The sequence below is a fragment of the Cenococcum geophilum genome (genome assembly GCF_001692895.1).
Source record: "Cenococcum geophilum 1.58 unplaced genomic scaffold K441scaffold_101, whole genome shotgun sequence".
Taxonomy (NCBI): Eukaryota; Fungi; Ascomycota; class Dothideomycetes; order Gloniales; family Gloniaceae; genus Cenococcum; species Cenococcum geophilum.
In genome coordinates, this window is record NW_027137659.1 from 144,991 (window position 1) to 171,360 (window position 26,370).

Genomic DNA, 26,370 nt, shown 5'->3' on the forward strand with positions numbered 1-26,370 from the left:
CTAAAGAACCTATTATAGCCTAGCGGATATATAGTGTCCGCGTTATAGTATATAATACCTACTAAAACCTTATCGCGCGCTAACTATTAAGTTACGGATATCCGGGCAAATCTACTATATACTAGCACTAAAACCCACTAAGTGGAGAGGGAGGAAGTTAAATAAGGTGCTAGAACAGCCGCGGCCGTATTAGGTATTAGATAATTAGACTTAGAGAAGTTATAAAATAGACTAGGAGCAACGGTTATAGGACCTTTAAGATTAGCTTTTTGCGCTTTATAGAGAGAGTAAGACCTAGTAGCTAAGTGAGGTTAATAAGGCTATTACTTTTTTATATCCGTATTACGGACGTACGGAGCAGCTTAAAGCCCTTAGATAGCTACTATTTAAAAAAAAAAGATATAATACTTATTACAAAAACCTTATTTAGTAAGAGTATAATAATATAAGTAATACTATATCTTCTTTAGGCCTTAGTAGTAATTATTATCTTACTACTTAATATAATTAGTGTGGAGTAGAGGGTAAAGATTAAGGAGCTTCCTAAAATAAGGCCTATTTATATATACACTAAAATAATATCCGTATATCTTTTATAAGAAATCCGCATTGGAGTATATACTTATATTTTAATATTGCTAGAGCTATTAGTTAGTAAAACGTTCTATAAGACTTTTACTAACCCTACCTTTTATATATATATTAACTTAGTAGTAATTAATAAGGTGTACCTTATAGCTAATTAGGGGGGTTTGTTTTAGAATTTATATATATAGCTATAGAAAGTACGGTCGTTATTAGGGCGGAAGCCTTAGTTTACTTATGCTATAACGTTTAATAATATAACTGTCTGTACGAGTAGAGGTTACGTAGTTATGTCTCTGATTAGTCATCCTTACGGTGACTCATTAGCCCCCTATTTAGGCACCGCGATCCTTACGATCCTCTGCGAAAGACACGAATGAATCGAGAACTAGTTACCATATATTGCAATTGCAGTACCCCCCCGGGTGATACCTACAATAACATTTAAGATTATTTAAGAGCTAGTAGGCTTTTAAAATAATATTAATACAGTATAGATATTAATTAACCGGCTAAATCTATTAATTATTAGAGAATACGTTAAGTAAGAAAATAAGAAGTTCTTTAAGAGCTTATACTTTATTATAGACCGCGTATATACCGCTATATCCACTAAGTAGAGAATCTAATATACGCCAACTCCTTACTAGATTTTAAAGATAATTATCTTTTTTAATTTAAAGGACCTAATATTACTATATAGGGACTTAATTTATTTATAGTTAGTATATTATAGGTACTAGGAAGTATAGGCTAAAAGAGCTGTTTAGCTTTATTATATATTATTAGCTATTATAGATAAAAATAGACTATATAAGGAGTTTAGAAAGCCTAACTTAGAAATCTATATTCTACTCTTCTTTAACGCGCTTGCCTATAGCGCTAATATTCCTAATATTAACTATATTGCGTAGTATTATATATATAAAGATAAGTCTATTAATATAATATAGCAACAACTTAGACATAGTGCTTGTGGTAGTAGTTAGATAGGTATAGCAATATTTCTAATCAAGGATTAGTATAAAGGTCTATATAAGGATATTACTAAGCTAGCTAAAAATCGCGGTTATGCTAGTAGAGCCTTCTAATTTTAGCTAAGTTAACTTAGCCGCGAATATTTTATTAAGTAATAGATGCTATAAGAGGACGGGGCTATTAATTTTGCTAGTAATATGTCTTTAAAAGTATTTATATATAGTAATGCTAATTTTAATCCGTCTGCATTTAATATAGGGTAAGAGCTTAGTCTGGGTAAAATATCCGTAGTTTTATTTATAGATATTCTACTAAAGAAGCTAGTATAGCGCTTAAAGACTAAAGCTAAGAAAAGAGTAGCTCTCTCCTATTATATATACGCTTTTATAAATAAGGAAAAGGGCTATTTATAAAAGATTATATTAGAGAACTATAAGGAATAGTCTCTGTCTACTAATAGCTAGGGTTATTACTTTAACTATAACCCTGCTTTACGGGCTTTTAAAGAGTTTAATATTTATAGGCCGTATATAGAGGGGATTCCAAAGAAGATATACTAAAAGGCCTTTACTATAAGCATAAAAAACTAGTTCTATAACTAAATGGAGAAGAAATATTAATACACTGTTTAAAATCTAACCTTAAGCTATATTATATCTAATAAGTAAATTACTGCCCTTTATAGCTATGCCTAATATATAACTAGCTATAAGGCGCTTAAGAAAAACCTACCTAATTAAAATTATAATTAGCTTAGTAATAATTTATATAATTTTATTGCCTTTATTTAAGCAGAAGTAGAAAAGGCAAATTAAGTAGAGAGCTAGCTATTAGCATTAGTAAGTAAATTAAAAGATAGTATAGAGCAAATATTACCACGGTCTAGGGTAGCGGAGAGGCGTATAGTATTAGTAGCTTAACGTTCGTAAATATAAGTAACCTAGCTACCTTAATTAATATTTGCCGAAAATCTATATACGGGGCTGCCGATACTATTACCTTTTTAGCCTATATTTAGTAGGAACGCGTAGCTAGCTAGCTTAAACTCTAGCTAGTAGAATACCTCTAGGCCAAGTATACTAACACCCTATAACGGATATTAGTCCTAGTAACGCAATAGTTAGGTTTAGTTTTTAATATAGGGCGGATATTTAGGATCCTAAAGTCAGGCTAGGTATTAATAGCCCTAGGGTAATAATTAGCGTTAGTTATTATTAGGTATTAAGTATCGGCCTCTTAGGTATTAGGGTCTATACTATAATAATAGATATTAACTCCCTATAGCTCCCGGATATCTAAGTCTATACTATAGTATTAAAAACCAGTCTTTAGGGTAGGCTAGGTATTATAGCTTATAAGGTAACTCCGTATTTTAACTCTTAGAACAATCTGGATATTAGAGCTTATAGCGTAATATTAGGTCTTAGCCCTTAAAGCAATTTGGATATTAAAGCTTATAGCGCAATATTAAATCTAAATCCTTAGGGCAGTTTAAGTATTAGAGCTTATAGTATAATACTAAGTCTTAACTTTTAGATAAGCCTAAGGTTTAATATTCGTAATATAGTACTAAATCTCCAATTACGAAAAAATTTAAAGTTTAAGATCTATAGCGTAGTACTAGTTCCTAGGTAGTAGGAAATCTAGAAATTTATAATTTATAATATAGTATTAGATCTCCGCTTCTAAAGAATTTTAAGGCTTAGGATTTAAGTTATAATACTAAATCTCCGCCCCTAGGAAACTCTAAGGCTTAGGGTTTATAGGTTAATACTTAATCTCCATCCTCTAAACTAGGCGCGGTTTAGAATTCGCGTACTAATATTTAATCCCTCCTTTCTAAATTAGGTACGGCTTAAAATTAATAATCTAATATTTAATCTCCGCTCTCTAAACTAGGCGTAACTTAAAACCTACAGCCTAGTACTTAATCTCCTCCTTTAGTTTTAGATATAACGTAGCTTTAGCAGGTTAATATTTAATATTTCTTAGCGTTTTACTTATTTATTAACTTAACTAAGACTTGGGTAAAGCTCTAATTAATATTTAGGTATTAAGTGTCAATCTTTATATACGCATTTAAATAGTCTATTAGATTCTTATTTAGAGAGATACTAGGGTTTATACTAAAAGCTTCTAAAAGCTATAGAACCTATATTATTTTAGCTATTTAGTTTAAGTATCTTATAATCCTCTTAGCTAATATTAAATCCGCCTTATAGTAAGCGAAAAAAAAAAGATATATTTACGTACTTTAAAGGTAAGAAATCCGCCTACTAAGTAAACCTAATATCCACTTATAACCCTTCTCCAGCACCTTAATTAAGTGGTAATTTTATATTAATATTACTTCGTAAGTTAACTAAACGGCGCCCACTTACTTTAATTAGTAGTAACTTAATTATAAAGGATTTGCGCGTTATAAATAAGCGTATAAAAGGTAGTTAATATTTACTAAGGTAAGTTACTATAATAGTAATTATTTATTAGTAAGCTAATTCAATAAAATCTATAGCGCAGATATTTACCTTTAATTAACCTCCGCACCTTCTACCTTACAGTATTACACTATAAACTTTATTATTGTTATTTTATCTACTATCTATTAGCATACTACTATCTAGAATACCTTTTTTTATACCTTTAAATACATCTAATAGCTATTTAGTTAAGGAACTTAATACGCGCGACGTTAATAATAAAATAATTAAGGACGCTTTTAAGGACGCTCTTTCTTTTACTAATCTTTTAAATTTTTTACCTAGAGAGTAAGCTTTTTAATACTAAATTATACCTATAGCTAATATAATTTTAGGAAATACGTACTAAAGTACTCTTTATTAGGTCTAGTAGAGCACTATAATAAGGTTATTATAAAATCCGCTAGAAATCCGCTTACCTCTTTACTACCTACCTCTTTACCGCCTACTTCTTTACTACTTACCTCTTTACCGCCTGCCTTTAAGCTGCTTATATTTTTTATCGCCTACTGCTTCTAAAAAGTTTAATCCTCATTATACTTCTACTTCTCTTAAGAGGTAGGCTAATAGAATTACTAAGTAAAATATTTAGTATAAGATAGCCTTTAAATTATATATATTAACTATACTCTTTTAGTATCTTATCTACTAATTTATCTCTTATAGTAACTTAACAAAAGTATTAGAGATTTTAAATAATAATAAAGAGAATAATCTTAATAACGCCAACTCTCCTAAAAGCCTTTCTCTATCCTCTTATAATCTCTATAGCCCTTATAAGCTTTATAGTACGTAGATGGCCTAAGCTATAATATTAGATATTAATATAAATAAGCGCCTTCCTATTTAAGTACTATTAGTAAATAAATAGTATATCCTAAAAGCTAGTCCTTAGGAGAATATAAAGGAAGCTCGCTAGTAAATATATACCCATGTTTAAAATATTAAGGGTAGCTTTAGTATGCTACGCGATCCGCTATACGCTCTATATATTAAGTAAGACTATAAATATTGCGTTTATAAGTAGAACTTTAGGCTATATTTTAGAGGTATATACTTAAGATATTACTTAAGTAATAGGTTATGCAAAAAGGTATATGCTAATAGTATACTATTATTATATTAGCTAATATATATATAGGATAGTTTGCTAAGACTAGAGCTAGTTATACCTTAGCGTAAAAAATATACGCAATTAGCTTCTGCTAATAGTTTAGCTAAAACGCCTACTAAAAAGGTATAATATCCGCATCTTAATAATACGGATATTGCTAATATCCGCATAGCTTTATACCCGCACTAACCCCCCTCTAAAGACCTCCCCTTTTCTTAAAATTCTTATTTATAGTAATATACGCAGCTATAGGGGCACCTATTCTACCGCTGCTCCTTTTATTCTTTTACTAATTTCTAGTACACCTTATACTGCTTCTAGTACTACTACTGCTCCTACTAGTACGGAAAATGTTAGGGTATATTTAGCAATTACTATTTCCGTACGCGTTAATATAGTTTATAAATAGGTAACTAAAATAGTAAAAGATATTTAGGCTATAGATCGCCGGTTAAGTAAGCTTAAAGATTCTCTAAGTAAGATAAAGAATAAGCTTGCGTTCCTAAGGTATAGTATTATTACATTTATACGCAATGTAACGAGACTAGCCCAGTTACAGTAGGAATGTCTTGGTAAAACACTTAATAGATAAATTCCGACGCTTTGACCAAATTCTGCTAAGTTTTACTAGATTATTAAATTCTACCGAAGTTAGTCGAAATCCGCGTACGCATATGCGTACGTATCGACCACTAAGACCCCTAACTATTTAATATATAACTCTCTTGTTATTCCTTTCTCTTCTTTATATAGCGTCTTATTCTTAGCAAGAGCTATATACTCTTAGATTTAGATAGAATTTATATCGTTTCTTTAAATCTTCCCTAAAGTCTCTTCGCGCCCTTATATTACGTTATGTTAAAATAACTACTATTAAAATGGTAAATAAACTCCAACCCTCCGCGTTAACTATAAGCATTATAGCCTTAGTTAGGGAATAGTTAACTATAATATAATAGTCCTTTACGGATGCTTTGGCCTAATAGCGAGCGATATTAGAAGCTTAGTACTAGCAATTAATAGGAGTAATCTATAAAGAACTCCGTAACCTTAAGGCACTTATATTAAAAACTCTAATAGCAATATCTATAAATAAAATTAAAATAACTGTATATAAACCCGACCTATTAAATATAAACCCTAAACTAATAATAGCAGCTTAACTTATACCTATAATAAACCTAATACCTACAATAAAATCTAAAAAGCTCCTAAACCCTTTAATATTTAATAAAAATTAAAATAACTTACGTCCCTTTATAACTAAGCTCCATCTTAAACTTTTAATAAACTGTAACTAATACCCTACTAAAGCTAGTAAGATTAGCTATGGAATATCTTATTTAAGCAAAGACGCTATATAAACTATAGACCTATTCTTTTATAATAGCACCTTTATTAATTTTAAAATCTTTATCTCTCTATTAGAACGAATATATAATAACGCTAGCTATAAATATATAGCTATTACTAAACTTAAAAACCTATAATAACAGAACTAAGACTTTACTAGCTTCTTTTTAGAATTTTTAGACCTTATTAGTAAACTAGATTAGAATAAAGCCGCTAAAGTTACTACTCTTTATTAAGCTATTTTAGATAAAATTAGAGTATAGTTAGTAGGTAGAGAACTGCCAAAGGACTTACCTAAATTTGCTATAATGTATTAACGAATTAATAAGGATCTTTAATATAATAAATAGACTTATTCCCTGAAGCTAACTATACCTTATGTTTAAAACTCTATAAACCTAGTATATACCCTAAAGCGCGATCCGTTTTTAAAACTAAAAAGCCCTATATATAACCCTATAGACCTTAATACTACTTAATCCTATACACCCTTAGAAACTAATAAATAAAGAACATAAGCCGTAAATAGAGAATGCTTTAGATATAGTAAAAAAGGACACATTTAAAGAAATTACTAAACTTACCCTTTTAAAAAGGTCTAACGTAGTTTCTCTTAGTCCTTAAATTATACTTATTTTATAAAGATATAGATAAGCAAATACCTTAAATATATTTCCCTATTTATAATACCCTTAAAGTATTATAAGGTAATACTTAAATATAGATAGCTAAAATAATATAACCCTTTAATTAGCTAGGTTAAAGAAATACTAAAATTCAGTATAACCTATTACTAAAGTTATTACTTAAAATACTACTTGCCCTATAGATATATACATGACTATTTAAATATAATATAATATAAATTACCCTTATTATAAACCCCAAACTAATATAATAAAGTTATAACTACTAATTGCGGTAAAGAATGCGAAGATAATATATTAAAACCCATTAAAATTTATATAATATAAGCCATACCCTTTTATTTATTAGTAAGAAAACGAGACTATAAGTTCTTTACTATAATACTAAAAGATATTAAGAAGGCGTTAGAACTAAAGTAATATATTAACCCCTAATCTTTTATACCTAAAGAATATTATAATTTAATTAATATATTTAAGAAACAATTCGTAAACTAACTACCCCTATATTAAAATAAGTACGATTTTAAGATAGAACTTAAACCTAGTATAACGCTAAAGTTTGGCCCGTTATATGGTATCTTATAAAAAGAGCTGCTTATAATATAATAATACCTTAAAGAGTACCTAAAAAAAGGATTTGATTACCCTAGTTAATTATTATTTATCTTACTTATACTATTTATTAAGAAACCTAAAGAAGGCTTAAGGTTCTATATTAATTATTAAGCCCTAAATGCGATTATAATTTAAAACTAATATCCAATTCCTCTGCTTTAAGAAACGCTTAACTACTTAGTAAAAGTATAATACTTTATAAAACTTAACGTAGTTACTACCTTTAATTAAATATATATTTATAAAGGAGATAAGAAGTATATAGCTTTCTGTATATAATAGGGACTTTTTAAATACCTAGTAATACTATTTAGTATAAAGAATAGTCCTAGTATATTTTAGTAATATGTTAATAATACGCTTTACAAATTCCTTAATATATTTATTACCGCGTATATTAATAATATCTTAATCTATTTATCTTTACTTTTTAAGTATTAGAAGTACATCTAAATAGTCCTTAAACGCCTATAAGACGCAGGCTTATAATATAATTTCTATACGTCTAAAGTTATATACTTAGGCCTAATTATATCCTATAACGAAATTAAAATAAACCCTAAGAAAATCGCTATAATTATTAACTAGGAAAGTCCTAGTAGTATATAAAACATTTAAGAATTTCTAGTATTTAGAAATTTCTATTATTAATTTATTAATTACTTCTTAAAAATTATTTAGCTATTAGTAAACTTAATAAGGAAAAATATAAGATTTAAATAGACTACTAAATATAAATAAGCTTTTAATTACCTAAAATATTATTTTATAACTACTTTAATTCTTATCTACTTTAATTTAGACCTTAAATACATTATTAAAATAAACTTATTAGATTATGTACTAGGAGGAGTGTTATTATAATATAATAAGAACGGTAAGCTACGCCTAGTAGCCTTTTTCTTTTAAAAACTTACCCCTATTAAATTAAACTATAAGATTTATAATAAGGAACTACTTATAATTATTAGGTATTTTAAATAATAGCGTTTAAAACTTAAAGGATTATTATTATTGGTTATATAAGGTGATATTACGTAGCTACGGTTCGTAGATAGTATGATAATTATTATTATATATTTTGATCCTAAAGAAAGGGGTAAGGAACTTAAGGTTCCTTACCACGCTAGTGCCGCGGCGACACATGACGGCAACTTGCCGCACGTAACGGCAACTTACCCCGCATAACGGCAACTTACCTATATTCCTAACACTAGCAACTCTTCTTTTATGGTTGCCATCTACATATATATACCGCTTAACTAGCGTACTAAATATTAATCCTTCTTATTTACTATTGCCGTTACAATATAAGTCTCGCTATCCCAACATTTGCCTCTTAGCACGTAGTACTTTCTTAGGAGTCGTGGGTAGATATTATATTAGGGCCGCCAAGGCGCTAGTTATAAGCGAGCTAATGGTAATTTTCCATCCTGGGGATGGAAAATCCTAATTGGCTAAGTTAAGTTAGGGTCCGCAGAATCTAACTAATTAGACAACTTTAACCGCCGGTCAAAATTCCTGAACATCTTAAGACCTTACATAACTAAGAAATTTCTAGGGACTCCCTTTTAACCCAACCTTTAACTTATATATATATAGAGTATTTATGTTAACAAACGTCTCTAGTGCCTTATTTAGGCTCGCCTTCGTTATTATATCTACTAGGTTATCTTAGCCATTAATCTATTAAATCTTAAAGAGTTCTTAACGCTTATAGGATTGCCGAAGTGCTATAATATTGATTATAAGGCGCTTCTCCTTTATAGTACCGAGCTTAACTAAACACTTATAGAGGGAATATAAGTCGGTGTACACGATTATAGGGATAACGGGAAGTTTAAGTTAATCTATAATTATCTTTATGGTAGTTCCAATTATAATTGCTATATTAACTCCGCCAACTATTCTACATATCTCTAACGCTAGAACGCTTTAAGTAATACGCTTACTCTTAGTTAAGCTCTAATGGATAAGGTTACCGTGGATTGTAAAGTTATTCTCTCTAGTAGATTTGTTCGCGATAATAATCTTATATCCCAACTAGGAGCTAAAATCTTTATTATTTATAAACAATCTATTAATAAATATAAAGAGCTTAGCGGTAGGGAGATTAATAGGTATATAGAGTAGTCCCCAATCGAGATGGTTTATTTACTAGGAAAGACGTTTATTTAGGGCAAGAACGTCGTCCTTAGTTAATTCCTGGTGTTGGGTGGTAACAAAGAGATTAAATAAAGCCTTAGGTTAATAGATAGAAGTAATATAAGCTCCATAAGCGCGTTACTCCACATATCCTTACTTTAGAGAATTAACGTTAATAATATTAATCTTCTTACCTTAACCCTTCTGGCGTAAAGTAATAGAATCCTTGTTTAGGGAGAGGATGCATCTATTAAAGAGTAATGGTGTTATTAAATTAAGCTTTTCTTTTAGCTTTGCCATAAGATTTGCCTTTACTAGCTCATCTTCTTTAAGAGCTAAAAATTGGTCGTCTCCTAAGATAATTATATCGTTAGTTTATATGCCAATAATTCTAAATAGAGTTCCCGTAGTTATAATAAGGAAGCAAGGATTAAATATAGAAGTAGTTATTAAAAGCTTCTCTTTATAGTGCTTGCTGTAGGTAGCCTACTAGTAAGTTCCTACCTCTACGATTCTATACAATGGCTTAAGCACAACTATAATTGTATCTTCAGGATACTAGTGGCGAATTTGCTCCGGAAGGTATGCCAATATTAAGCGCTAAAAGTGCGTCTCTAATTAGGTGTAGGCTTAAGTAATATCTNNTAAATAAACNGCNATTCCNTTCTTTATTAAGGAGGNAGCTAATATAANAATAACTCGCTAACTAGCTNGTTAAATTNTAGGAGATTGTATAAGAATTATCTCTTTACTATTATTATTGTAACCTTAGATAATAAGCCTTAATTTCTTAAATAGGGCGTTAGTAGCTTTGCCCTTAATCTTATTAACTATCCTTAATTTAAGGATGCGAACTTTATTAAACTTAGTATGGTTATTGTTGGAATGTATATTGCGCGGTCGCGTGTATCTGATTAGTCACCCTTATGGTGACTCATCAGCCCCCTACTTAAGCACTGCGATCCTTACGATCCTCTGCTTTCGACACCTATTTGCAACACCATCAGAACAAGAGTATGCTCTTAATAGGTCACCCCCCTGTGAAACCGACAGTTATACTTCTTGAATTTAAAGACTCCTCTTATAATAAGACCGTCAATCTCCTGCTTGTTGGATGCCTGGAAAGGAGCTCCTAGGGTTATAATACGACCTTCCTTTTAGAGCTGTTTTGCGAGCTTAAAGTTAGCCTTCTCTTTAGCTGTTATAAAGGCCATTAATAACTTAACTCTATTCTCAATAGCGGTAATAAATTATTCTTTAAAATTAATAAGATGTTAGCGATTTCGTAATCCCTTTAGGCGACCTCTACCGCGTTATAGTTATGGCGCATCTACTATAATTATATTAGGATCGTAGTCGCCTTCTAGAGTATATTAATTATAGTTCTCTTCTAGGGTATCTTTTAGGGCATCCTATAAAGGCTCGAAATTGTCATCTTTATAGTAAGGCTTAATAACAGTTAAATAGAATTAAGTGGGTCTGTAAGGTATCTAAATAGTATAAGTTTAACCATTAATTGTAATAAGTTAATATGGGCCTAACTATCCTCCCTTTTTACGCTATACGCGTACCTTAGACTGGAGTGGCAAATCAATCGTAGTTAAGGTATTTGGGCTATTTCTTATTCCTAGTGCGTTATTAACCTAGCGTATAGCATAGAGGCGTCACACCTCCTTTATTGCCTTGCGAATCGCCTTAGCTTATTATATAATAGAGGGAGATAGTGAAGAATTATTAGTTATTTATAGGTAGGCGCTAAAGACTAGCAACATAGGTATAAGTCTATCTAGGCTAGCGGAATTATTAATAGCTTTAACAGCCATTTACAAGGTAAGTTTTTTACTAGCGTCCTTTAGTTCTAAAGAGATAATCTTATATACGCGGCGTAATGGCGCGTGATATCGTTTTACTTTTTTAATACTATTATATGCCTTAACGGGGACTTCCTTAACCTTAATTGCTATTGCCTTTATTTATTATCGGAACTCTATAGATAAGAAGTTCTTTCCTACATTATAGACGATTTAATTAGGGGGTTCTAAATAGACATTAATCTAGTATAACTAAAGGGTATCCTATGCGTTTCTGGCTAATATATCTTTTAAGAAACGCGCGGCTTAGAAGAAAGTTAAAAAGTCAATAACTTAGAGCACTAGCTTGCCGCTAAGATATATAACGTTAATAATAATATAGAAGTTGAAGTCGTAGTCATCCTTAAGTATAAACTTAAATCGGCTAGGGGACTTCTGGTTCATTTAGCAGTAATAGTAGTACTTTATAAAATGCTTAATTGCCTTAACCTTAACTTTATGGCCTGCTCGCTAAAGAACCCTAAGCAATTAATAAACAGATGGGTAGCCAAAATAACGGTGCAGTTGGCGTAATTCTAACTTAGTTAAGTGGCTTTAAGCAATACTCTTTTCTAATTAATAAAGGAGCAACTAGGGGTGACCCCACTTGCGCACGACAGGCACCCGATTATCTCTTTAAATAAGTACATGTACATTCTTAAGGTTATTAAGCTTAACGCCCAATTTATCTATATCTTTAATGTAGAATAGAAACGGAGTATTTATAGGGACAATATGGAAAGTAATATATCCTAAGGGGGTTTAGACCCTAATTATGCCGAGAGAGATTGTAGTACCTTTACTAAAGCAAATCGTATGTTGGCCTGCCGTTAATTGGTTAATCTAAATAGAGCTATTAAGCTGCTAAAGGGCTTAAACTTAAGGTTCTCCTACTATAGATACTCCTGCGGCTCTAGTGTCTGGCATAATACTATAGAAGACATTCACCGAGTATCTATTATTAAAGGAGAATGTGGAACTCTCCCTTGGATTATTAAAGATATCTAACTTCGTAATAGAGTGGAGCGTAGATTAGTCATTAAGAACAGCAACGGTTTGTGTCTTATTTACCTTACTATACTTAGTAAAGTATTAGTTAGGTGAGTAGTCCTCAATTTCTATATCCATAAGAAGCTGTTCGGTCTTATTAACCTTACCCTTAAGGTCTTCTACGCCTTTATATTAAACTAGGAAGCTTTAAAAGTAGGCCGTAGTAACCTTGTAATTTCCAACGTTTCTTATACTCTAACGGAACTTATTATATACCTCTCTTCGCTCATTAAGGGAGTGTTTAGTTAACTAGCAATTTAGCTTCTTATAAATATAGCACTTCTTTTAGCGATTACTTCGAAATAAACCTCTATAAGGACCTCCATAATTACCTCATAGTTAACATTAATCGTACTCTCTTCCGTATTTCCTACTATGGCCGCTATATATTTAATCAGTCTAGTTGTAATTATATTAGTTAGGAATACTTAGTTAGGTAGGGTTTTTGGTATAGAACTGTTAAGATTCCTATATTTGTATTATAGTACCTACAATAAAGCGTAGCTCAGTATATACTCCTTTAAACGTATCCGCAGGTTTATATAGCGCCAAGTTACACTTAGAAACGCTACAGCATGCTAAGATAACCTAGTCCCTTAGGCTGTTTCGTTTTAGTAAGTTTCGGTAAGGCCACATTAGATTTTCTAAAGTTTATCAAAGAGTAGTTAAAGGCACTCTAAATAAGTCTTTATTAAGTTAGAAGCAATAACTCTCTAGAACGTAGTTTCCTGCCATTTAGACATATAAAGTTGGCAATTCTTATTAGTTTTAAAGTAAGCTTTAATAAGCTAAAGCATTATATTAAAGCTATAGTTTTTACCCGCAATATGGTTGTAATAAAATGTTACCACCCGTCCCTTTAATATAACAGAGAAAGCGTAATAGTACTGGTGGCGTTAAATTTTGACCTTATTACAACAGTTATAAAAGACCTGTAGTTTTACTTTAAGTATATTATACAGTTCTCCTCTAAACTTCTTCTCTTCGTCCGAATATACCTTTATTAGATTCGTAACTTCTTATAGTAAAGGCTTACCAGTTAGCTAGAGTAAAGGAGGTAAAGGCGGAGTAACTCTAAGTGGGAGAGCACCTCTAGGTGGGAGAGTAGCTTTAGGTAGGGGGTTAGCGTTCTGGGGGTTTTAATATAAATTAAAGTTGCCTTCTAAAGAATATAGGTTGTTTTTAGGTTTCTATAGTTAACGTATAATCTTAGCTTCCGTCTATATTGGTTCTTCTATACTAGTAATAACGGCCTAAATATTGCTAGCAATTAGGTTACCGTTCTTAGTAACGTATACCCCATTCCTATAGAAAAAGTCTTTAAAACCCCAAATAATATTAATATTGCCAAGTGCCCAGGTATTAACAGTCCATCCTATGAAATCCTCCCTAAAATACTCCTATAGTTGTAAATTGGCGTAGCATCTATTTCAGTAGAATATAATATAGTGTAGAAGAAAACCGTTAACTTATTTTGCGGTATAAGTTATTATATTAAAGGCGAATTCGTCCTAATCTTTATTAATAAGTTTTGCGTACTTAGCTACCCCTAGTAGTAAGGAGTCTTTCCAGTTATTTAAAGTAGGCGTAGCCATGTTTTTGGAGGAAGGGAAGTGTTATTAGTGTAGGGATTGTCGTTTGGTACGCGTTTATGACGTATATTTGCGATTATAAGGCTTAGGACTAGTTCTAGCCTTAAATCGCGAAGACTTATAAAGCGTGTTGTTCTGCGTGATAGACGTAAGAATCCGTAATCTTAGAAAGGCTTAGGACCAGTTCTGGCCTTTAGATTCTTAGATTTATAGAAGAGTTCTATTTAAGGTTTAGGACCAGTTCTAACCTTAAAAGACAGCTTCCTTTAGCACGAGTAGCACTGGTACAGTGGCTTATCTCTTCTTAGTGATACCTAGCTACTCTGTGGTATAACAGTAAAGTTAATTACTAATTAGTGTTGGTTATACAAGGTGATATCACATAGCTACGGTTCGTAGATAGTATGATAATTGTTATTATATATTTTAATCCTAAAGAAAGGGGTAAGGAACTTAAGGTTCCTTACTACGCTAGTGCCGCGGCGACACGTGACGGCAACTTGCCGCATGTAACGGCAACTTGCTCCGCATAACGGCAACTTACCTATATTCTTAACAATTATTTCTAATACGCGTATTAACGGACTATAAAAAATTATAGTACTTTATAACTATAAAGTAATTAATATAATACTAAATTTATTAGGCCGAATATCTTTTATAATTTAACTTTAAGATTATATACTAACCTAGTAAACTTAATTAGAAGCCTAACTTATTAATATAATAATTATAAAACTTATTTACTAACGCCTCTAATAAATAAATTATAAATAAATTATAAATTTTATTGCCCCCTAAACGCTTTAAAAAACTATACCCTATATTTTTAGATATAGAGCTTAATAGGAATAAATTAGAAATTAATAAATTAATAGAGTATAAATATAAGAATAACCCCTAGATAGTAAATATAATAAAAGTAATTTAAATAGGGAAACGGTAATATAAAGATATTACACTCGCGAAATATAAAATTTGTAATAATCGGTTATACTATTAATAAACAATAGTAGTCCTAAATTCTAAACCCTTATAATTTAAGATACTTAAATTTATATATAATTCCCCTATAATAGGGCATCCTAGCTATATAAAAACCTATAGGATTATTTAACAAGTATATTACTAGCTTATAATATATAACTATATCTAAAAATATGTTTAAGTATATAGAATATACGTGCGTAGGAAGACCTCTTATATAAAGAAGTAAGGAGTACTTTAACTATTACTAATTCTAATATAAAGATAGCGAGATATCTTAATTAACTTTATAGTTAACCTACCTAATAGTGTGGTGGTGTAGATTGGACGTCGCCTAATGTCTTGGCATTTTCCTATATTTATAGAGCCTTCGGCCCCCTTCCTTCTTCCCTCTATCATATACATACATATCACGACTCTACCAGTTACCGGAAATACACTCTTTTCTTTCTTTCTTACTGACTGTTCTACTGACTGATTACGACCGACCGACCGACCGACCGACCGACCGACAGACAGACTGACTGACAGCACTGTGACTTTCCTATCTTAGAGAGGTCGTACCCTCCCACAATAGTAATAGGTTTATAAATATTATAGTAGTTATTAACTATTTTATAAAAATGTGATATATAATTTCTATAGACTTAATTAATATAATATTAGTAGCCGAATATTTTATTAAGCACGTCTTTAAACTATATAGACTTTCTAATTTAATAATATCTAACCATAGAAGCCAGTTTATTTTAGACTTCTAGTAAGCCTTATATAAATAATTAAGTATATAAATATAACTCTTAACGATATTTTATCCAGAGATAAACGGTTAAACTAAAATTATAAATATAATTATAGAATAATACCTATAAATATACTACTCCTACCTATAAGATAACTAGGAAAAGTAGCTACCTTTAGCTAAGTTTACTGCAAATAATATAAAAAACGAATTAATAGGCGTAATACTGTTTTATATAATATACGGATAAAACCCTTAACTTAGATTTAAACTATAACCCAAAGTTAATATAACAGGACCTATAATTAAAAGAATTTAACTAATTAATATATATAACTTTACTAATTAAATAAAGTAGTTAATAGAACTATTATAAACTAAATTAGTGTACGCTTAAATGGTATAGAAATAGTATATAAATAAAGGATAAGCTCCCGTATAGGACTTTAAGGAAGGCGATATAGTTTACCTAAATATATAAAACCTAATGATTTAATAACCCTTAAAGAAACTTAATTAGAAGTTTATAGGCCTATACTAAATTAAGAAAAGACTAAGCCTATATACTTATAAGCTTAAACTACTAACTAAGATAAAAATATATTTTATATTTTATATAAGCTTACTATAACCTTTAAAGGGTACACCTATAACTTATAAAGTGCCGCCGCTACCTACTATAATTATTAATAACGGTAATAGTTCTTACTTTATTAACTTAATTAACGATATATAATAAAAAACACAATCTAAATAATTTAAACTCCTTATTAAGTAGGAAGGATATAAAATATAAACTTAGGAAACCTATAACTAGATTAAGACCAACGCGCCTTCCCTAGTAAAAGAATTCTATAAAGACTATTTTTTATAGCCTACTTTAACTAAATAGACACGATATAAAGGTAAATAACTACTACTTAATATAAATATATAAAACACGATAGCAGAAAGCTTAAAATTAAAAAGAACTTAAAATACGTTATAACGTTTATAATATAATTACGTAATATATAAGATGTTAAGGAACTTTAACTAGTGGTTAAAGTTATCTAATTAGTTAGATCTGCCTTACTAAGACCTACTATAAAGATATTAGTTCTGCTTACCGCCCTAATTAAGCTAATAGCGATTTTTTATACCGGGCATGGAAAATCCTAATTAGTTTATTTACGATTAGAACTAGTAGAACTCTATACTACTACCTAATATAAATATACGAAAACGCGATAAGTTATAAAGTCTTAACTAAATTAAATTGTTTTGGACCTTTGGCTAAAGGGGGGAGGGGGGTACTATAATAAGACTAGCCTAGTTATAGTAGGAATGTCTTAGTAAAACACTTAATAGATAAATTCCGACGCTTTAACTAAATTCTGCTAAGTTTTACTAGATTATTAAATTTTACTAAAGTTATTTAAAGACCGCGTACGTATATGCGTATATATTGACTACTAAGACCCCTAACTATTTAATATATAACTCTCTTGTTATTCCTTTCTCTTCTTTACGTAACGTCTTGTTCTTAGTAAGAGCTATATACCCTTAGATTTAGATAGAATTTATATCGTTCCTTTAAATCTTCTCCAAAGTCTCTTCGTGCCCTTATACGCAATACTAGGCTACTAAATATTACGGACGCTTTAAGTACAATGTTATGACTACTTAAAGAAGAGTCGGAAGAAGCTAGTTAGTTAATTTAGGCACGGTCTAGGATGGAACCGATAGAGCTATATAACGAGGAATGGTAACTAAGGTTACGTAAGGTAATCTATATAATTTATATAATCCGTAGGATCTATAATAAAGTAGATAGAGCACACGTATATTACGTACAAAGAGGATTTTATAGGAGTACGGTTGTATATTTAAGGACCCTTAGTCCCTACCTAAATAGTTCCTTCTTTGTAGTGATTCTTAGAATACAATTAGAGTTAATCTATTAGGCAACCACTCTACTAGTTATTATTATGTTGTTAACTTCCTATTTACCTATATACCCGGCCTATTAATAAGTTTACCGTAGTTCCTACTACAAGGCTTTGTTATATAATTACTACTAAGGTTATAGTATTAACAAAGTTAGACAATATACCACCAAAAGCACTAACTATAACGCCGTTAACGGCAGCGACTATATTAAGATTAGGTAACAATACCAGTATAGTAGAAGACACTAACTTTTAGCTAGTTACCATTGGATAACTATAGGAAATAGTTAATTAATTAACAGACAATAATAAGATACTTAAAGAAAGGATTAGTAGGATTGGAGCAGCTAAGGTTAAGTTACCCTTAATCGAGCGATTTTTAGGAGAAAAGTTAAAACTTAAGGGATTCCTTACGTAAATACACTTTAAAGTTACATAAGAGGGAGTTAAACTAGGAACGCCTATGGATTAAGTCGCTTACGTAGGATTATTTTTAATGGGAAGGGCACTTAAGTAGTTTAAACCTTACCTTACGGAAATGCAAGAATATAGCATAACGACTACTAATTAAGAAGTCCAATATATATTCTTAAGTTAGAATAGGTTCGCGGAATAATTAATATAGATATTTAGAGACCTAGAGGTAACTATAACGGTAGAAAGAAAGCTTTAAAACCTAGTATAGAGAACTTTAGTAATTAAGTATACGACGTAGTTTTAAACGTTAGTAATATAAGTTAAATAGAATAATAAAGCGCTTATGGCACAGTATAAATAAGGACTTAAGGTAAAAGTTTAGGACGTAATTATTCTAATAGAAGATGCGGATACTCTTAGGAATCTAATTAATTAAGTAATTAAGATTAATAATAGGATCTACTAAAGAGAGTAGACTAAAAAGGGTTAGGATAGAGTTCTATAGTTATATAAGGCGTACGGTACGCAATAATAAAGTTAAAGTTAAAAACTATAGTATGGCGCAGAGCTAATAGACCTAAGCGGTACTAAAGAGTCTAAAAAATGGAATAAGAAATTATTGAAACCTAAAGGATAAGGATTAAGTAATTAAAGGTCTAAGAAGCAGAGGCCGAACTAGGGATTGTAATAGCAGAAGACGTTTAGGCGGACTCTATAGTAAGAAAAATAGTTTAAAGAAGGAGCTTATATAAATTGCAGAAAATAGGGTTATTACGTTAAAGACTATAGGAGTAGTTAGAATTACTATATAGTAAAAAAAATAAGACTAGTAGACGATATATATATATAAAGGGATAATAATGTACTATAAGGAATAAAAGAATATTTAATTAAGAGTTTTACGTTTTATTATAATAACGCATACCAAATTTATAAAGACGCTAAGTATGGCGTAAGCTATTGGCTATAAGAGCTAAAAACTATAGAATATAAAGGAACTAATAAACTAGTTCGCAGATCGGATATTAAAGATAATAAATTTAATATAGGCGAAACATTCCGTAACAATAAGGCAATAAAGGCAGCTTACTAAAAATATATAGACCTTAGAGATATTATATAAGAGGTAAAGGATAATTCTACTATAGAATAGGGAATATTAGTAGGGATTAGAACCCCACTAGACATAATATTTATCGCTTTATAAGATATAAGAGAAGTAGGATAGTAAACTACTTTGGCACTTAATAAAGGCAAAAGGCCAAAGGCTTAAGATTCTTAAGACGAGATGCGAGATAACTAAGATTCTTAAGATAAGATGAGGTAAGCTTAAAGACCTATAACGGATAATAACCAATAGAGTAGAGTAACGGCTTAATTTAGCAATATATGAATAAGCTTAGGACGAAGTTTCCTAAATATATAAGACTTTTAAGACGAGATGAGTAAGATTTAAGACTCTTAAGACGAGATAAGGATACTAGTAAAGCCTAGTTAGACTAAGGTTAGAGTAAAGCTTAAGATAGAAGCAAGCTTAGGATTAAGAACCTTATAGAACTAAGATTTCTGTACTAGAATGAGGACTATTAAAGAAATTGTAAGTAAGACTTAGTAATAGGACCAAAATGTTAATACCAAGATTAAGAAGCAAGAAGAGTTTAAGAATCTAAGCGCGAGACGCAAACTAAAAGAAACTATAGAAGAATTTAGATAAAGAATCATTGTAAAGCAAGAATAGAAACTAGATAAGAGATCTAGTATATTAGGACGTATAAAGGATAAAGTACTAGTATAAAGAATTATTAATAGGCTTAGGGCAGGCATACTAAGAGCTAAGTGACTTATTAAACCGGAAAACGAAGAGGATTTAGGGATCCTTACTAGGTTTAAAGAACGACATATAAAAGGCTGTTATAACGTAGTAGTAAAAAGATACTTCCTTATAGATAAGCCGTATATACTTTAATAGCTATACTAAAAGTGGTATAGATAACGACACAACGATAAGTAGGAAGATTTTTATATATAGTTGGACGAATAAATTATCTAAGACTACCCAATTATAGAGAAGGCCATAACTTATATTAAAGGAGCCTTAATTATAACGTTAAAAGATCTAAAAGAATAATTAGAGGACTAGAGGAGCGAGAGACGCATCTTAGTACCCGTAAACGAAGTTATAACGTTTAGATTAACGCGATAAAGGTTTAAACTTAAAGATAAAGATAAGTTAAGAGTTAACCTAAAGCACCTAATATATTATACGCTATTATGGATTGTATGCGTAGATAATATATACAAAATGCATAAAAACCTAAAAGAAAAGAATTGGAAATACCCTATAAGGATATATTAGGCGCCAGATAAGCAATAGTATAGGAATGCCAAGTATATACATAGCTAGCATCTAGTAGAAATTTAAGAATTAGGGGATTTAATACTTTAACTAAGAAGATTTCTTATAGAAGAATGCTTAGATAAATAATAGTAGTAGGAATACCTAGAGAATATATATCTATGGTATATTAAAGATAAAAAGCGAACTAGATATTGGCTAAAGGACAAGCTAAATATAATAGAATTAAGTAGCTAATAGTTAAGAAAAGTAGAGGCCTATGGGACTAGAGGGAGCTAGTGGTAGAGCCTTAGACCCTTAAAGGAATTTAAGGACAATACCTAAATTTATAAGTTAATTAGTAAGATTAGTAGTTTAAGGTACTAATAGATAGTGGAGTAACGCGAAACTATATCTTACTAGCAGTAGTTAAAAGAATAGGACTACCTTATAGATAGAAGGAATAACTTTACCTATTAGTTATAATTTTAGGAGATCCGATAGCCTATAGAGGAGGCATTATTAACCTTAAAACAGGACCTATTTAGCTAACTATTAAAGGAAGACGAATTAAGATGTCTTTTAATATCCTACCATTGGGATAGGATGAAGTAGTATTAGGTATGCCTTAGTTACAGAAATATAATCTAAGGATTAACTAGGTTATAGGTTAAGTCAATATTAAAGATACTTAATGCCGTAAAATGCGATAGTAAACTAGGTTAGTATAGTACTAAGTTAGAGCAATATATAAAGAAATTAAGCAAGGTTTAAGTTACGTACTAAAAAGATACTATAAGTATAGCAAGAAACTATAGTTATCAGAAAGTAAGAAGCTAGTAGACTATATAGCATAGGACTATAAGATAGAGTTAGAACTAGGAATAAGTCTAAGGTTTTTTCCAACCTATAAGCTTACTTAAGAGGAGGCGAGTGCACTTAAAGAGTTTATTTAGGAGAACTTATAAAAGGGATATATTAAACCATCGCAGTTATTAGCAGGTTATCCAGTATTATTCGTACTAAAAAAGAATAGAAAACTTAGGTTATGCATTAACTATAAATAATTAAATAGCATTACTCGGAAGGATAGGTATCCTTTACCCTTAATTAGCAAAATTAAAGACAGGATAGGTAACGCGTAAATCTTTATAAAGATAGATCTAAGATAGGTATACCATTAGATTAGAATTAAGGAAGGCGATAAATAAAAGGCAGCTTTTAGGTTAAGAGAAGGACTATATAAATTATTAGTTATGCAATTCGGATTAATAAATACACCAGTAATATTTTAGAAAAGGATTAATAGTGTATTAGAAGAACACCTTAATAAGTGTATTATAGTATACCTTAACGATATTATTATCTACTTAATAACTAAGGAAGAACACGAGGAATATATTAAATGGGTTTTAAAAAGACTATAAGAAGAATAGATACTAGTAGCAATTGAGAAATGCAAGTTCTTTATAAGGAAGACTAATTTTATTGGATTTCTTATTAAACTAGGATATATTAGTATAGACCTAAAAAAGATCGAAGCTATAGTAAGTTGGTAAGAACTAGAGAATATAACATAGTTAAGGTTATTCTTAGGGTTTTGTAACTACTATAGGAGGTTTATAGCACAATAGTTAAAGAATATTAAACCATTTACTAGGCTTATAAAGAAAGAGGAACTATAGGCATAGGGAGAGAAATAAAAGAAACTGTTTAAGGAACTTAAAGAACTGTTTATTTAGAAGCTAATCCTTAAGATCTATTAACTAGGACTAGATATAGTTGTAAAAACGGATATATTAGACTATATATTAGGAGCATGCTTACTATAAAAGCATAAGGACGTATAGCATCTAGTAGTATATTATAGTAGAAAGATAACACCACTAGAGTTAAACCATAATGTCTATAATAAGGAGTTGTTAGGTATAGTTATAGTACTTAAGAAATAGAGAGCCTTTTTATAAGGCGTAGAGAAACTATTTATAATTAAGACGGATTATAAAAACCTAATAGGGTTCCTAATAATAAAAGAACTTAATTAAAGATAAGTTAGATAGGTAAAGATGCTTACAGAATACTATTTTAAGATTTAGTATACTAAAGGAACTAAAAATATAAAGGTAGACGTATTTAGCAGAAAAACTAAACTATAAAATAATAAGAAGCTATTAGGAGCAATGTTACGCAAAGACAAAGATAGGTTAATTAGATACAACTACCCTAAATTAGTAGTAACTTAAGAAGATAATAAACTAAGAATAGTTTACAAGATACTAGAAAGCTTTTAGGTATAAAGAATCTTTAAAGTATAGCTAGAGGAATAGTTGGAATATCTAGAAAAGGAAATATTGTATAAATATAGAGAAGCGAAGTACATCCTAAGAAGCATAGTAGAGTATTTTATAGAAGATTTCTATAAGGGAATAACTTAAGGACACAACGGAGCAATAGGCTTAGTGTTAAGACTTTAAGAAGAATATATTATTAATAGAATCTAAAATATTATAAGAAAAGTAATAAAGGAGTGTTTAGATTGCTAGAGGAATAAATTAATAAGGTATAAGCTATACGGAGGGCTATAACCTATTAAAATACCAGAGAGACTATAGGAGGTTATATTATAGGACTTTATTATAAAGTTACTAAAGTTAAGAGATTCTATTACCGGATAAGATTATAACATAATCTTAGTAATAGTAGATAAGCTTATAAAGTGGGGATACTTTATAGTATATACATGTCACGGGACACCCCCGTGACACCTTATACACGTCCACCTGTTTCCACCGACTCAGCAACTAGAGACTGACCACGAGACGGCAATTTGCGGCAATCTGACGGCAATCTGCCATATTCTGCCATATTCCGCCAAGTTCCACCGAATCCTGCCAAGTTCTGCCAGGACCACCACCTGAATCCTATTCTGCTCCGTGCACGTGTTGACTAAGCAACCAAGCTAACGATATATACCCTTTCTTCCCGTTTCCCTGCCTTCTCTCCTTACGCAACGTCTTGACCTTATCACACAGTTCATGTATATAGCTTAATAGTATCTACTTTGCTACATATTATCACCGCTTATACTCACTCCGTGATAATACAGAAGAACTCTCAGCGGAGGATGTCGCTAAAATTTATATTAAAAAAGTATTTATAAGATATGGAGCACTAAATAAGATTATATTGGATAGAGATCTAAGATTTATAGTAGCATTTTAGGAGGTATTCTTAGTAAAACAAGGAGTTTAAGTAGTAACTTCTACCGCATACTACCCGCAGACAGACGGTTAAATAGAAAGGTTAAATTAGACGCTAGAACAGTATCTAAGATATTATATTAATTACGTATAGAATAATTGGGTATTATTATTACTAGTTATATAGTTTATATACAATGCAACACTATAAGAAGGAATAGGCATATTACTATTTAAGGCAAATTATGGATACGAGCTAAGAATATCGTTGTTACTATAATAAGTAAAGAAGATAAGTAGTATAGCTAAGGAAAGGATAAAGACGTTAATAAATCTTTATAAAAACCTTATAGAATTAGTAAAGAAAGTATAAGAGAGAATAAAAAAGAATTATAATACTAAGAGATCTAAGGGACTAGATCTTAAGGAGGGAGATAAAGTATAGCTATTATATAAAAATTTTAAGAGTTAACAATTAAGCAAAAAGTTAGACCATATTAGACTAGGACCTTTTAAAATTATATAGAAGATTTTACTAGTTACGTTTAAGTTAAACGTATTAGCTAAAATAAAGATCTACCCTATATAGTATATTGTAATGCTAGAGCTAGTATACAAAAATATTAAGCTATTAGTTTATAAGGTAAACACGTATAGAGGATAAGAGGAAGACAAATAGTAAGTTTTAAAGATCGTTAATTATAAGGATATTAATAATGAAATATAGTATAAGGTTAAGTGGATAGGCTATAATAAGACTACCTAGGAACTACTAGAGAATCTAAAGAACGCTATAAGAAAGGTATAGGAGTATTAAAAGAGATTAGGTTAGGTAGCATTAATAAAAAAGGATTATAAAAAAATAAGTTACCTAAGGGGGACCTAAGAAGAGTAGTTGCTAAGCTACTCGGATCTATTTCCTTTTTAGTTAGAGAAAAATCTGTTCTTTTATTACTAAGTTCCTATAGGCCTTATTTTATAAGTTTTTACTTTTTAAAACAAACCTTCTTATAAACCTTCTTAAGACGGATTAACTAAGCGGACGCCGCAAGATAAGACTTAAAGGCCCGTTGCTAAGCATCGGCAGCCTTTTATTTAGCATTATAAGAATAGCGTAACTCTGCTAGAGTAATAAATAGTTTATTATTTAGCCGCGTAGTAGTAAATTAAATATAAGACCCTAAAACAAATTAATTAGGGAACTAGACGACTATTAAAAGTAATAGGTTATATATATTTAGTATTAGAGATAGAGCGAACGTTATAGGACAAACGAATATTTACTTTAGTGCACTTTAAGTAAGAGGACGGTTGTTGCGAAGATGGGTTCGCTAATATAATATAAACTAACCCCTTTTTCGAATAGCGAGAATACGAAGACGGTATAATCTCACTAAGAGATAATATTGCAGCAATAGTGCGAATACGACGAGCGGTTAAAGAAGAAGAAATTGCTTTAGGTATAATAAGNAATAATATTAACCAAATTAATTAGACGGACATTATACCTCTAGTAAATAACTTAGAGATGTTTTAAATCTTTAAGGATAAAGATAAAAAGGAGGGAGATAGTGTTACGGATGCTTTAAGTATAATGTTATAACTATTTAAAGAAGAGTTGGAAGAAGTTAGTTAGTTAATTTAGGCATAGTTTAAAACAGAACTAATAGAGTTATATAACGAGGAATGGTAACTAAGGTTATATAGGGTGATCTATATAATCTATATAATCCGTAGAATCTATAATAAAGTAGATAGAGTATACGTATATTATGTATAAAGAGGATTTTATAGGAGTACGGTTGTGTATTTAAGGACCCTTAGTCCCTACTTAAATAGTTCCTTCTTTATAGTAATTCTTAGAATATAATTAGAGTTAATCTATTAGGTAACCACTCCACTAGTTATTATTACGTTATTGACTTCCTATTTACCTATATACCTGGCCTATTAATAAGTCCACCGTAGTTCCTGCTATAAGGCTTTGTTATACTAAATATTAAATAAGTAGATATAAGTTAGCTATTATTACGGGTTTAGAGTAATAAAATAATAGCTCTTACCTCTTTATTACTATATATATAGGAATTAAGTCTCTGCCTTATATTTAATAGATATAATTAATATTATAATATCTGTATAAGCTAAGATAAAGATATCTATATAAGCTAAGGCAAAGATATTTATATATCCGCACCGTTAATAATTACTAAGGTAAGTTACTATAGTAGTAATTATTTATTAGTAAGCTAATTTAATAAAATCGGTAGCGTAGATATTTACTTTAATTAACCTCTATACCTTTTCTTTCTCTATTAACCTTTTACCTTATAAAACCGCACCGCA